This window comes from Podarcis erhardii (genome assembly GCF_964252035.2).
Source record: "Podarcis erhardii genome assembly, chromosome: W".
Taxonomy (NCBI): domain Eukaryota; kingdom Metazoa; phylum Chordata; class Lepidosauria; order Squamata; family Lacertidae; genus Podarcis; species Podarcis erhardii.
The window spans coordinates 5,689,836-5,704,585 of record NC_138506.1 but is presented as its reverse complement, the minus strand read 5'-3'; the positions used below and the strand labels follow the sequence as shown (position 1 = coordinate 5,704,585).

The window sequence follows — 14,750 nt, the reverse complement described above, 5'->3', positions numbered from 1 at the left end:
TAGAATCTTCTTTAATATATTGTAATCCAAATTCCAACTTTTTTGGCTTAATGTATAAGTCCCAAATATGCTGGAATGTTCAGTTCTTTCTTGGCAGGTAATATTGCTTAACCCCCCCCCCCAGTCTTCAGTAGCCACTGGTGTTAATTCCAAGGCTTTTCCAGGCTCTCCTTCTTTCTTTAGGGATTTCTCCCTCAATGTGGTAGAGAGTTCTCCTGCTTAGCCCCTTTTCTGCCTACATGTTCCAGGGTCTGGACTTAGTGCCACAGCCTTTTCCTCCCAGCCTTTTTACTTCTTACTCTGCCAAAATTGTCATTCTGTCAAATTCTTTCCAGCTGTCAGTTTGTATCCTTTTTTCCAAAAGGCAGCTTGACACAATTGTTTCTAATATATTCCAAAAGAAGGAAACAGTTCCCAAAGTTTAAGTCAAATTGTTGCTAAATCTCCATGGCTGTAAATGTCTCTTTGTCTCCCATTCACAAAACCGTCCCTTGCAGAGCCTGCCCGCAGAAATCATTTTTTTTTTTAAATAATAATTTTTATTCAATTTTTAAAACACATAATTAAAAGACAAACACATCACAAAATACAAACAAACATAAACAAATCAAACATAAATAAATTCATAATCTTATTTTCTTGTAACTTCTTTCAATCGACTTCCCCATGCCTCCCTTTCGCTGCATCCTTATTTTAGAAAGAATTTTTTTAGCAACCCTTTAGTCAATTTATCCATTTAGTTCCCTTCATTAAATTCCCATAAATTTGTTGGTTACAGCTGTAATTCTCTGCTTCTTACCCCTTGACATCTTAACACTCCTCAATTTTACAACAGTTTTTAAGATATATTTTAAATTTCTTCCAGTCTTCTTCCACTGCCTCTTTCCCCTGGTCACGAATTCTGCCGGTCATCTCTGCCAGTCCCATGAAGTCAATCACCTTTGTCTGCCATTCTTCCAGAGTAGGTAGTTCTTGCATCTTCCAATACTTTGCCAGAAGAATTCTTGCTGCAGTAGTAGCATACATAAAGAAAATCCTATCCTTCTTTGGCACCAATTGGCCAACCATGCCCAGGAGAAAAGCCTCTGGTTTCTTAGTAAATGTCCATTTAAGGACTTTCTTAATTTCATTATAAATCATTTCCCAGAATGCTTTCACCCTCGGGCAGGTCCACCATAGGTGATAGAAGGTACCTTCATTCTCATTACATTTCCAACATTTATTATTGGGCAAATGATAAATTTTTGCAAGCTTGACTGGGGTCATGTACCACCTGTAGATCATTTTCATTATATTTTCTTTTAAGGCATTACATGCCGTGAACTTAACACCAGTGGTCCATAACTGTTCCCAGTCAGCAAACATAATGTCATGACCGATATCCTGTGCCCATTTAATCATAGCTGATTTCACCGTTTCCTCCTGTGTATTCCATTTAAGCAGCAAATTATACATTCTTGACAGATTCTTAGTATTGGGTTCTAACAGTTCCGTTTCTAACTTTGACCTCTCCTTCTGAAATCCTATTTTCCTGTCCTCTTTAAATGTCTCATTTATCTGGTGGTAATGCAGCCAATCTCGAACTTTGGACTTTAGTTTTTCATAACTCTGAAGCTTAACCCTTTCACCTTCATATTCTAAGATTTCACAATATTTTGGCCATTTAGAATCCATATTAAGTTTTTTCACCCCCTTGGCTTCCATTGGTGACAACCACCTGGGAGTTTTAGTTTCCAGTAGATCTTTGTATCTGCTCCAAACATTATATAATGCTTTTCTAACAATATGATTTTTAAAACCTTTGTACACCATTGCCTTGTTATACCATAAGTATGCATGCCAACCAAAACAATTATCATATCCTTCCAAATCTAAGATGTCTGTGTTCTCAAGAAGTAGCCAGTCTTTCAGCCAGCAGAAAGCTGCTGCTTCGTAGTATAATCTTAAGTCCGGCAGGGCAAATCCCCCTCTATCTTTTGCATCAGTTAAAATCTTAAACTTAATTCTGGGCTTTTTGCCCTGCCAGACAAATTTTGATATATCTTTCTGCCACCTCTTGAAACAATCCATCTTGTCCAGAATTTGTAAGTTCTGAAACAAAAATAGCATTCTAGGCAATACATTCATCTTAATAGTAGCAATTCGACCTAACAAAGACAGTTTCAACCTTGACCATGTTTCTAAATCTTTCTTTACTTCTGACCAACATTTTTCATAATTGTCTTTAAATAAATTCAGATTCTTAGATGTTAAGTTTACCCCCAGGTATTTCACTTTTTTCGTTATTTCCAAACCTGTTTCACTCTGAAACCTCTCTCTTTCTTCCATTGTTAATTTTTTCTCCAAAACCTTTGTTTTCTGTTTATTCAATTTAAATCCTGCTACTAGACCAAATATTTCAATTAATTCCAGCACTCTTTTAGTACTAGTGTCTGGCTGTTGTAAAGTCAAAACTAGGTCATCTGCAAATGCTCTTAGTTTATAATGTCTGGCTCCGACCTGAACTCCTTTAACCAACTGGTCCCTTCTAATCATATTTAACAAAACCTCCAGGACTGATATAAAAAGTAGAGGAGATATTGGGCAACCCTGTCGTGTACCTTTTTCTATAGGTATTTCTTCCGTTACCACATTGTTTACAATTAACTTTGCTTTTTGTTCCGAATATATTGCACCTATACCGTTTTCAAAACCTTGGCCTACCCCCATCCCTTGGAGATTCTTTTTCATAAAGCTCCAACAAATGTTGTCAAAGGCTTTCTCCGCATCCACGAAAATCAAAACAGCCTTTCTATTAATGTCAACTTCTAACAGCTCCAAAATATCGATAATGTTCCTCACATTGTCTGACATATGTCTCCCTGGGAGAAAGCTAGTTTGGTCCTTATGAATCTCCCCTAATAACACTCGCTTCAATCTTTTTGCCAAAATGTCTGCAAAAATTTTATAATCCACATTGAGTAAAGATATAGGGCGGTAGTTTTTAACCTGGTTTTTTTCAGTCTCTGATTTCGGTATAAGTGAGATGAAAGCCTCTTTCCACGATTCAGGTGCCTTTTTCCCCTCCATAATTTCATTGCAAACTTCCTTTAGAGGTTGTATTAACCAATCCTTCAGCATTTTGTAGTAACTGGCAGTCAAGCCGTCTGGTCCTGGTGATTTTCCCAGTTGCATATTCTGGATGGCACCCTCTATCTCTTGTTCTGTTATTTTCTCATTCAGGATCCTTTTATTTTGTTCTGAAATTTTTGGTAATCCATAATTTCTAAGGAATTCTTCAATTTCTTGTTCGTTTACTGGCCCTTGTGCATATAATTTCCTAAAAAAACTTTGAAAACAATTACTTATCTCGTTGGGTTTGTAGATGGTCTTTCCCTCCATCTCTAAGCTCGTCACTGTATTCAGTTTCTGCCTCTTTTTTAATTGCCATGACAAAAGTTTCCCACATTTATCTGCAGATTCAAATGTTTTTTGTCTCATTTGCTTTATTTTCCATTCTATTTCTTGATTCATCAATTCCATGTATTGCGTCTGATAATACTTTATCTCTCTCAAGATCTCTTGGGACTTTGGTTTGGACCTCAATTTCTTTTCTCCTTCTTTCATTTTTCCTAAAAAATTTTCTTTCCTCTCATTTTGTCTTTTCCTTTTTATAGAGTTCTGTTGAATTAGGAAACCTCACATCACGGCTTTGCTAGCGTCCCAGATTGTTCTTTTCTCCACATCTGTTCTCAAATTTATCTCAAAATAATCTTTCAATGTTTTTTGGGCCTTTTTATAAATCTCTTCATCTTTAAATAGGGTGTCATTCATTCTCCATCTGAAGGATCCAGTTGTTGTTAGTTTCATCTCCATCTTTACAGCGTTATGGTCAGAGCAGGTTTTTGGGCAGATTTCTATTTTTTTGGTTCTTGGCGCCAGGCTGCTAGTAATCCAAATTTGGTCAATTCTTGTCCATGTCATTTTTGCTTCAGAAAAGAAGGTTCCCTCTCTTTCAAGAGGGTTCCTTGTTCTCCAGATATCAATCAAGTCCATAGTTTCAGTCATTTCAAAAAAAGTCTTTGGTAGTCTCCCCTCCTTTGAAATCACTTGTCTCTGTGCTTTATCCATGTTTGTGGAGACGACTCCATTCATATCTCCCATCAATACAATTTTATAATCCAGAAAGTCCATTAAAGTCTCATGCAACTTCTTAAAAAATTCAGCCTTCTCTTCATTTGGTGCATAAACTCCGACTATCAGAATTTTTTCTCCTTGAATTTGTATTTCAATTGCCAGGTATCTTCCTTGTTCATCTTTAAATATCATTTTTGGAGCCAGTTTTTCTTTTGCATAGATCACCACTCCTCTTTTCTTCACTTTATCTGATGAGATAAATTCCTGTCCCAGTCTCTTATTTATCAATAATTTCCTGTGTGTCCTGACAATATGGGTTTCTTGCAAGCATATTAAGTCTAACTGCTCTCTCTTCAAAATATGAAAGACTTGGCGTCTTTTTCGGGGAAGGTTCAAACCGTTACAGTTCCAGCTAAGAAGTTGCAGAGACATTTTGTTACTAAGTACCTGTTCCTCCAACTGCTCCAAGTTTCTGTTCTTCTTCTGATGGTGGTAACAAAAGTCCAAATGACAGATTAGCAATGTCAGTTGGTTCTTCCTCGTCTACAGTTCCTTTCTGCAAGTCTTCCCGGTGTCTCCCCAAAAACTGTTCTTTATCTTGGATTGTTCTTATTTTGATCTTCTTTCCTTTGAAGTTAAAGGACAAGCCCTGTGGAAATTCCCATCTAAAAGGAATGGCGTTTTTCTTCAGCAGGTCAACCAATTCTTTAAAGAGGGTTCTCACCTCCAAAATGTATTTAGGGATATCTTTAAAAATCTGTACCTGAGAATTTTGGATCACCAAGGCTTTTTGATAGTGTAGGTTCAATATTTTATCTCTCTGTTCCTTGGATCCCAATGTGATTAAACAATCCCTTGGTTTCTTTGTCTGCCTCCTGCCTAGCCGAAAGGCTGTTGTTATTTCAATCTCAACTCCTTCTCCTTCTCCCCATTCCTCATGCCAAAATTCTGCAAAGTTGTTTTTAAGGAATCCCACAAGGTTGTCACCCTCACTCTCAGGAACCAGTCTAAGTTTCAAATTCTTCTCCTTTCTCTGTAGTTCCCATAAAGAGAGGGTTGCATCATGTTCATTTACTTTTTTTTCAATCGGTTCAAATCTTCCCCTTGTTTCCTCTGCAGTATTTTTTGCACTTTCAGCAATCCTTCGTGTTTCAGAACTTTCTTGAATTAATTTATTTATAGAATCTGTATTAGATGACACGCTTGCCGTGTTCAAGTCTTGCTGTCAATTCTGTCAATTTTTTAGAATTTTCTGTGGACTGCTTTGTCAGTTCTATGGATTGCTTTGTCAGAGCTTCCAAAGATTGATTTATTTTGACCAGTGCCTGAGTCATAGATTCCATAGAAGCTGTTACTGTCTTTTCCTGTGCAGCTGGTGTTGTATCTGATATTGAGCTCCTTTTCTTCTGTGCTTGTGCTTGCGCTTGTTTTGATTTATGTCTAGTTACTATCTCATCCACAGGGCCACTCATGGCCTCAAGGTCGTTCTCACAGAGTAGACTTGCAAGTGGAAAATCCCACTGTTTCTTTTTTCAATGTAAAAAGTTTCTCTTTAAACCCTCTAGAGGGAGCTTTCAATTGTGTCCAAAAGGAAATGGGTAACAAAGAAGCAAGGGAAACATAGAGCAATGAGCCAAAAGTTCAAGAGTCGATACTGTAAATCCACAAATGTTTCAGTTTAACCAGAAGTTCAACAGATTTATTAAAGTCCAACAGCTAAGTTTCCAACAAAACCTTACTTTGTATCCAATTTAGACTGACAGTTCTCCTTTCCCGGTGCCTTGCTCAGGCAGCCCGATCTGGGGGAGTTTGGCAGTGAAAAGTCTTTTTTTACGATTATTTCCGCGCAGGAACAATATCCAATTTTATCTTCCCCCCTTCTCCTGCCAATTGGGGGGAATATTAAGTCCGATGTCAGGTTTGACAGTTTGCAAAAGGTTTTTCCTTCAAATACAGCTTGCTATTTTCGTTGCTTCGCTAATCATGCAGTTCGGGGGGGCAGACTTCCTTGTTTAGTGCCTTCCCCGTTTTCAGCCAATTTTCAAATTTAGTGTCCCGTTCAGTCCCTCAATCTTACTCACGGGTGTTGCAGTCAAATCTTTATTTCAGGAAGGAATCGGCGCTCTCCGTTCATGGCAACGCGGCTTCACTCCACAAGCTGGGTAGCGACTCTCAGCACCGCGCTCTCCCCGATGCCGCTCCGGAGCCTTTAAAAAGGCTCCTTTACAGTACCGGGGGGCGCAAAAGGTGCCCGCCGAGTCTCCTTGTTTACAGGCTTCCGCGCCTGTAATTTTAGGGGTCCCCCGCTCGCCGTAGCGGGTCGGACCCGAACTTGCGGAGCAGTCCTGCCGCCATTAAACGAACCGCCATTAAACGATGGCGCCGACCGGAAGTCAGAAGCTGACTTCCTTTTTGGCTTCCATTTCACCAAATCAGTCAATTTAATCCTAATTGTCTTTTTTAAAGCTTTATTTGGCTTTTACCTCTAATTGGAAGATCCGCTGCTTCTGGTGACGGTGTGTGGCTTCAGCAACAGAGTGCATTGGAGCCGTGAGTGGACTCAAGCCCCTTCCCTTTCCCCCGGGGGATTCAGGGGGGCGAGTTTTCACACTCCGCTGGACCGCTAGGACCCCCACTCCTCCGGGGGGGGGTTAGGGGTGCACCGAGCCCTGGTGATCACCCCCAAGGCTCTATTTGCCTGAACCGTGTTGTCCCTTAAGCGGACGACACAGAGCTCACCGCCATTAGCCTCTGCATTGAACTGGAAGTCTCCAACAGTGGTGGAATTCTGAGGGACTGCATCACCATATTCTGGTCTGTCTGTCACAGCAGCATTTGCTTGACATTGGTATAGCCCTCCATCTCCTATTAGTAGGGTCATGGCTAGAGATTTGCAATGTCTAATGCAGTGCAGTGCTTTTTTCTAAAAAAAGAAATGTTTAGGGGCACTCTCATTTTCCTACTCATATTGAAATACTGCCCCTCAGTGAGGCCAAACTTAGATTCACAAAATGTTTAGGGCTATGCACCCCCCCCCCCCCCGGAAAAAACCACTGATGCCGTGGGTTTCATAGTTTCTCAGCTACTATGTTTGAACATTATCAAGTGCAACAACATCGAGCTCTTATTTCTTTTCAGACATCAGTTTCTTCTCTGCAGACTCTGCTATGGAAGTACAAGAGCTTTGCTCCTGAAATGGTAACAATAACTTTGCCTACAAAAACAAAGGTGAGGATGCTTTCAAATGAGATCTGTGCTGTGCTGGGAGATCTGCGCTGGGAGACTAGGCATCTGAATTCAGTGTTGCCAGATTATTAAACTACTCATTGATGAGGAAGAAATGGTTAGATTGGAACTGGTGTACACATAACTGCATTCTTACAAAACAAATTCCTTCCAGTAGCACCTTAAAGACCAACTAAGTCAGTTCTTGGTATGAGCTTTCGTGTGCATGCACACTTCTTCAGATACACACGAAAGCTCATACCAAGAACTGACTTAGTTGGTCTTTAAGGTGCTACTGGAAGGAATTTGTTTTGTTTTGACTATGGCAGACCAACACGGCTACCTATCTGTAACTGCATTCTTACACTTTGCATATCACGTTGCTTAATATTAATTTAATAATGAAGGTGAAGCCAATGGTGTCATGTGATGGTTGTAATTTCTACCAGACAATAATAGCTGTAAAAAATCCTTCATGAGTTACTTTTGAAGTACAGTGGTACCTTGGTTCTCAAACTTAATCTGTTGTGGAAGTCCATTCCAAAACCAAGGTACGCTTTCCCATAGAAAGTAATGCAAAACGAATTAATCCATTGCAGACGTTTTAAAAGAAAAACCTAAAACAGCAATTTAACATGAATTTTACTATCTACGACCATTGATCCATAAAATGAAAGCAATAATCAATGTACTGTACTGTAAAATAAATAAGACAGTATTGTAGATGACAACAATTAAAATTATTATTTTTTCTTACCTGCAATGATGATAGTTATTGTTTGGATGGGGGGCTTTTATCCATTTCTGCAGTCGCACAATCAATCAGCTGAGCTGGGTTCCACACAGTCACAAAAACAAATTAACAGCCATCTGACAGTATTTTACAGCCATTGCTGCACACATGAGAAAGCCTTCTTGCATCTGATCTGCAAAAAAACACTTAAGAAAGCTGCTTTTTGTAGATGGCTGGAAGAGGGACAGCTACCTTTCTCAATGCTTGTCTTTGGCTGCCTGTGCCTGTTCCCAGCAGGAACCAGAGAGTGTGGCTGAACTGAGCAGGATTACGCAAGTCAAGCCAAGTCAAGTTTTGTTGCGGCAAAAGCCAGTGACACAGAACACCACAAGATCAAACAAAAGGAAATCAACAACAGCATCAAGAAAAGAAAAGAAAAAAATTACACAAGGGAACTTCGCAGTGTGCCATTCAACAAAAGAGATTTACGCTTCCTGATTGCTAAAGTGCAAAATTTGGCCACCTCATATGATATTGAGCTTGAGGAATCTTCCAGAAGGTATTTTCGTAGAATTTCGGGGGAGGATTCCAAATAATGTTGAAGGGGTATAAATTTTGATAAAAGCGGCAAAATAAGTTGAACTCGTTCTTCACTATAGAATTCGCAAAATAGAAGGATGTGAGTGACAGATTCTACCTTATTAGACATACAGGGGCAGAGACGCGCATGCATTGGTACCCGCGTAAATTTGCCGTACAGCACTGCTGAGGGCATTGTCTCAAAGCGGGCTCTGGAGAAAGCCCATCTATAAGCTTTGTTAGTGATGTTAGTTAAGTAAGGGGCAGCTGCAAAATTAGGCCAAGCTTTTAAACATCTATACGTCTCCGGGAGTAGGGTGTCTTCTTGTTGTAATTCGACATCGTAAAGTCTCTGAGTGATAATTACTTTTGCCTTGTTCAGAGTTCCAATAAGAAGATTTTCAGGGTTTAGGCCAATTTGTTTGATCTTGTTAGTTATTTGCATAAGCCAAGGAGGATAGGGAACTGCAGCCAGGAAGTAAGGTAACAGTCCCTTAGGGTTGTAATGGATTTTCAACCAGAGGGATATTGCTTGCTCCCAGACTTTTAATTCCACTCTGGGCAGTCCTGCCTCTTGCCTTAAGACTGCATTAGGTGTACACTTTGGGGTAGCAAATAATGATCTTAAGAATTTTGATTGTACTGTTTCAAGGGTCTTAAGGTTGGTAGAAGGGCTAATTTGAGAGCCATACAGGAGTTGGGCTAACGATTTTGCCTGGAAAACTTTAAGGGCCATCGGGAGGAAGCCAGCTCCTTTCCTTCTGAATAATCTAAGGATGGCATTTGCACTTCTTCCTGCTGATATAGCTGATGTGGTCAGGTGTGTTGACAATTTGGCATTATAAGAGAAAGTAATGCCTAGGTATTGGAAGATCTTAGTCTGTTCAATGGCGTTTCCCTTTACGCTCCAATTATCTTTCCTGAAGGAGCGGTTAAAATGTACAATTTTGGTTTTGGCAAAGTTAATTGTTAACAGCTCAGTGTTACATTGGTCACTAAATTTTCCTAAGGCACGTTTCAGACCCTCTTTGGTTTGAGAGAGAAGAACAGCATCATCCGCATACATTAAAACTGGTACTTTTCGGCCGTTAGAGAACACCGGGGGATGGGTTTCGATTTCACAGCAACATGTGACCAGGGAGTTAACATAGATGTTAAATAAAAATGGGGCTAATAGACATCCTTGTCTGACTCCTCTATGGACTGGGATTTCTCTAGAGAGTCTGCCGTCCTGTGCGACTCTTATCTGGAGGGTATTGTTCTCATGAAGCTTGATCACCAGAAGTAATAACCTTCTGTTAATACCCATATTGGCCAATTTGGCCCAGAGCCTACCCCTGGATACAGAATCAAATGCTGCCTTTAGGTCCACAAAGGCCGCATACAATGACTTTTTCCAATGTTTCACATACTTATAAACAAAATAATCTAACACTAAGCAGTGATCAATGGTGGAACGTCCAGATGTAAATCCTGCTTGTTCAATTTCTAGCAAATCATTATGATCTAACCATTCACACAATTTTAGGCATAGGTGTTTTGTATAAAGTTTGCAGATCACATTCAGAAGACTAATTGGTCTATAATTAGATGGGTCAGAGGGGTTGCCCTTTTTAAATATAGGAACAATTATAGCCAGTCCCCAATCTTTAGGGATTTCGGTTGTCTTATCTATATATGAGAATAGATTTGCAAGAACCGGGGCCCACCAGTTTATTTGCGCTTTCAGAAGTTCAGCAACAATGAAATCACTTCCTGGGGCTTTGCCAGATTTCATTTGTAGAATTAACGAAGTGATTTCAGTTTCAGATGTTGGGGGCCATGGTGTATCATTATCGAAAGGGATGTTAAGTAGCGCAGGAGGTCGATGTTCCCTAAACAGCACTTTATAGTGCTCTTCCCATGAATTTGCATGTGTAGTGTAGAGCAGGATTAGCACCCAGTCATAAGCTAATTGAGCCCAAGTTTAATCCTATTGCTTTGCAACACCAGCTGATGGATAGGTGGGCATGGTTTGGGGGAAATTACCTGTCAAACCAAAATGGACCCACAGACTGGAGATTCTTTACTCCTGTTTTAAGATCCTTGACGAAATAATGCCAGCTCCAAATATGGTAAGGGTGTACCCATATAGCTTAGCCAAATCAAAGCAGAAATTAAATTGAGCAGCCAGCTGTCGTCTTAACTGACATTTATTACTCTTGTACTGAGTTCTCCTCTGCCAATAAACTTTGTTGAGGTTTGCTGATAAAAACCCCCCACAATGAACACTTGAAGAGGGCAAGCTCACAAATATATTCAACCAGACCAGTATCTTTTAATGCAGCCCTGTAATCTGCTTTTTTGTCATCATAGCCGAATATGACATTGTCTGTGATGGGCAAAACAAGTATTGGGAAGCTGGAAGTCAGGTCCCTGGAGAAGCAGGATGCCACACTGGTGGGCTTAATACCCCTACTGGGCTGCTCCTACTAAGCCTGAAGCACAGAGTTAATCTTGCCAATGGATTGGCTGAGCTACCTTTTTCATTCTGCTGTGTCTTTTTAAAGCAGACTGCCAGATTTGTCAGCCTGCTCTGTAATGAAGGAAGAAACTTGCTTTCCTCCACAGCAAACATGAAAACAAAGTTGCTGGATAAGGAGTGAGCTACATGTCCTTTCACCACCAACTAGCTCACTCATCTGCATGGAATTCCTAGTTTTTTATGGTACCAGGCTAATTGTTGAGTACAAGGCTGGTATAGAACATCCCATTCAATACAAAACAAATTCCTTCCAGTAGCACCTTAAAGACCAACTAAGTCAGTTCTTGGTATGAGCTTTCGTGTGCATGCACACTTCTTCAGATACACATTCAATGGTAGCCTCCTCCACTGTAGGTAAATAGAACATTGGACTTAGTATGCAAAGTTCCTCTTCCACACTGGATGGATGATAGCTTACCTGCCCTGGAGGGGTGATTCTCATTGCTGGGAAGAGTTGGGGGTGGTTGTATGCTCTCAGTTCTATTTGGGTTTTGATATCACCGATATCAATTTTCCCCCAATGTCTGCTGTTTTTGCTATTAAGGGTTGCAGTCCCTCTTCTATCAAGGACAGTTTGAGCATTCATGGTTCAATTTCTTATGTTATGTCCCAAAAGTGGAGAGGCTCTCTTCCACACATGATGGCAGTAAAAAGTTTGATTTGCGTAGCCTGTTGGAGTAAGTGCAGAGTCAACCCATTTGAGGACAGAAAAGGAACTTAATCTCAACAAAACCAACCTTCTTCTTTTTCTTCCCCTGCCAGATGTCATTTAGAACTTTTTCACACCCATGGAAAACAGCAATTGACAACATAAAACTGCAAATTCATGGAACACCATCTGCATCCCAGCTAACTTTAAAATACATGGAGTATCCCCAATCTCTGAAGAGGGTTTGTTGCTGGGGATAGTTTGAATGCAGTTATTGGGCTACAACTGTGCATGCTAATTTTATTTACTTTATTGACAACTAGTTAGTGTCAATGATGGCATGAGAATCTCTGTCCACTCACAGATATGGAAAGGGTTTCCTGATGGTAGTGCTGAATAACTTTATTATATTTTCATATTTGAAAAAGTTTAGAGTAGCTTAAAGGTAAAGGGACCACTGACCATTAGGTCCAGTCGTGGCCAACTCTGGGGTTGCGGCGCTCATCTCGTTTTATTGGCCGAGGGAGCTGGCGTACAGCTTCCGGGTCACGTGGCCAGCATGACTAAGCCGCTTCTGGCGAACCAGAGCACCGCACGGAAACGCCGTTTACCTTCCCGCCGGAGCAGTACCTATTTATCTACTTGCACTTTGATGTGCTTTCAACCTGCTAGGTTGGCAGGAGCAGGGACTGAGCAACGGGAGCTCACCCTGTCGTGGGGATTCGAACCGCCGACCTTCTGATCGGCAAGTCCTAGGCTCTGTGGTTTAACCCACAGCACCACCCGCGTCCCATATTTAGAGTAGCTTACATGATGCTTTTAGTAGACTCCTGTTCTGATTATTATTGGATTCACACCTGCTATAGCAACAGATGCTCTCTGGTCATTTATTTTTTCAATTACATTATAAATGGAATGCAATATGTAAAGCTCACACATTTATTATTATTATAATTCTGATCAGGAAGAGGCAGACTTTAAGGAGGAGTGTAAACCTTTTATTGAATATTTAAAGCTCACCAATCTTGAAATATTCTTTGGTTTTCTTCTTCTACCTGAACATTACAATTACACAGAATTGTAAAGAAAATTAATCACTTAAGGCACAACTTTAGAAAAGATTTGGAAGATTATATGATAGCTGAAATTGGGATTAGGGTGGGGCCACCAGGTGGCGCGTTGGAAGATGGCCGACAATAACATCTCTCTGACCCATACGAGGTAATTAAGAGGCTGCTATGGGAAGTATGCAGTCTTCCTACCCCCCCCAGGAGATGGGGGGGGGCTGCCTTGCCAGCGATGTCCACAATGCACCCCCTGATCCGAGAGATGGGGGTGCCGGTCACTTGGTACGAGCCCTCGATGAAGTCAGATCTTCCTGACGCCGATTCCAATCAGCGCGTGCTGGTTAGCTTCAGCTCAGAATTATAATTGGAAACATATGATTGGAATGAAGCTGAAGCACATACATCAAGTAACGCTTGAGAGATAAGACTGCTGATTAATGGATCTCTCTGACCGGGAGTGACGGACGGATAAGTAAATCTTCTGATGAATCACCATTAAGAGACTATATGTTTGGAATGAAGGGGGGGTGGAGGAAAAAACCCTTTTTCTTTGCACGATGTGATATTAATAACCCTCCACCCCAGATAGAAACAAGATTGTTGCATTTTACTAATCACAAGCAGGAATTCAAGAACTGTGTGGGATGGATTATAGCTGGAGAGAGAATTGGTGAACGGTGAGAACGGAGGAAAATTCTATGACGCAGTTAAAAAATGGCGTCTCGCCAAGACAGGCTTGCCGGAGAAAGAAGGACAGGGGGAGGAAAATCAGGACCATTGGAATGAGAAGGAATGTTAGAATGCAATCTTGACCTGACAGAGCCTCCTGATATACTTGGCAAGTCTGAGAAAAGTAAAGGACAGACCAAAGATTAATTTTTTTATGGAAGCGTTGAACAGCGGCTGTCCCTGAGTGATATGATATTTGGAGAGTACAAAACCCACACAGAGGATGCCTGTTTTCAATCTGCTTGTGAAAATTATCAGAGATCGTAAAGAAAGGAATATACGATAACAAGAAGATTAAGAAAGTAATAAAGGACTATCTGGATTGAACTGGATAGAACTGTTTAATTAAAGCAGTAATATAAGTGATGTTTGGACTTGTTCGGAGCTTTGGACTCATTCGGAGCTTGATGTATGGGTACCCCCAACAAAATTTAAAATTCGGCTGTATAATTTGGAACTAATGTGATTTGGATAATGTGATGTGATTGGCCTGTTAATAAAAAATATTTAAAAAGAAAGAAAGAAAGAAATTGGGATTAGGGTTGACAGAGGCATAATCTAGAAATGTAGCCATGAGTCGTTTAATTTTGGCATTTTTTTTTCTCCATAGGAAAGGAATACAAAGTTGATTCCGCCTGTATGCAGCTCCAATGCAGAAAGCTTAGCTGAGAGTGAAAAGCATAAATTATTTTCGTTGGGACAGCTGCAGACCTTTCCCCAGCTTCTGCAGAACATGCAATATTTAGAGGTAGGTTTGTGAATAGCACTTGACTAATATAATGCAGGGGTCAAATAGACCCCAAATGAAACACAGCTTTAAAACAATTAAGAATGTATGACAATGATTCTAATTTAATGTAAAAATGTGAATGTAAAGATTATTGTAGCCTTCTGTTAAACAACCATCATGGCCTTTCTCCTAATTTCCTAATTTCTAGCCATAGGGTCTTTGCTTACTCATGCAATTTTTTCCATAACTTAACCTGGAAGCATGGATTCTAAACAAAAAGGAATGGTTAAAGGTGAATGTTACATCAGTGCAACCATTAAGTGAGATACTGTGGTAGTCATAATATTTTGCTTGAACCACTGCTACTGTAGAAGTGCAACAATTCATTCACCTGCCAA

General features: G+C 40.3%; 1 long non-coding RNA gene across 1 annotated transcript in view; it reads left to right on the top strand.

Moving 5' to 3' along the window:
- The window catches only part of LOC309333264, a 59,323-nt gene extending 44,961 nt beyond the window's left edge, over positions 1-14,362 (top strand). Inside the window, exons 2-4 of the long non-coding RNA XR_014152428.1 lie at positions 7,262-7,344; positions 11,940-12,068; positions 14,233-14,362. This is a non-coding gene — a long non-coding RNA (uncharacterized lncRNA). The remainder of the gene's footprint in view (positions 1-7,261; positions 7,345-11,939; positions 12,069-14,232) is intronic.
- The last annotated feature ends 388 nt before the right edge of the window (positions 14,363-14,750 follow it).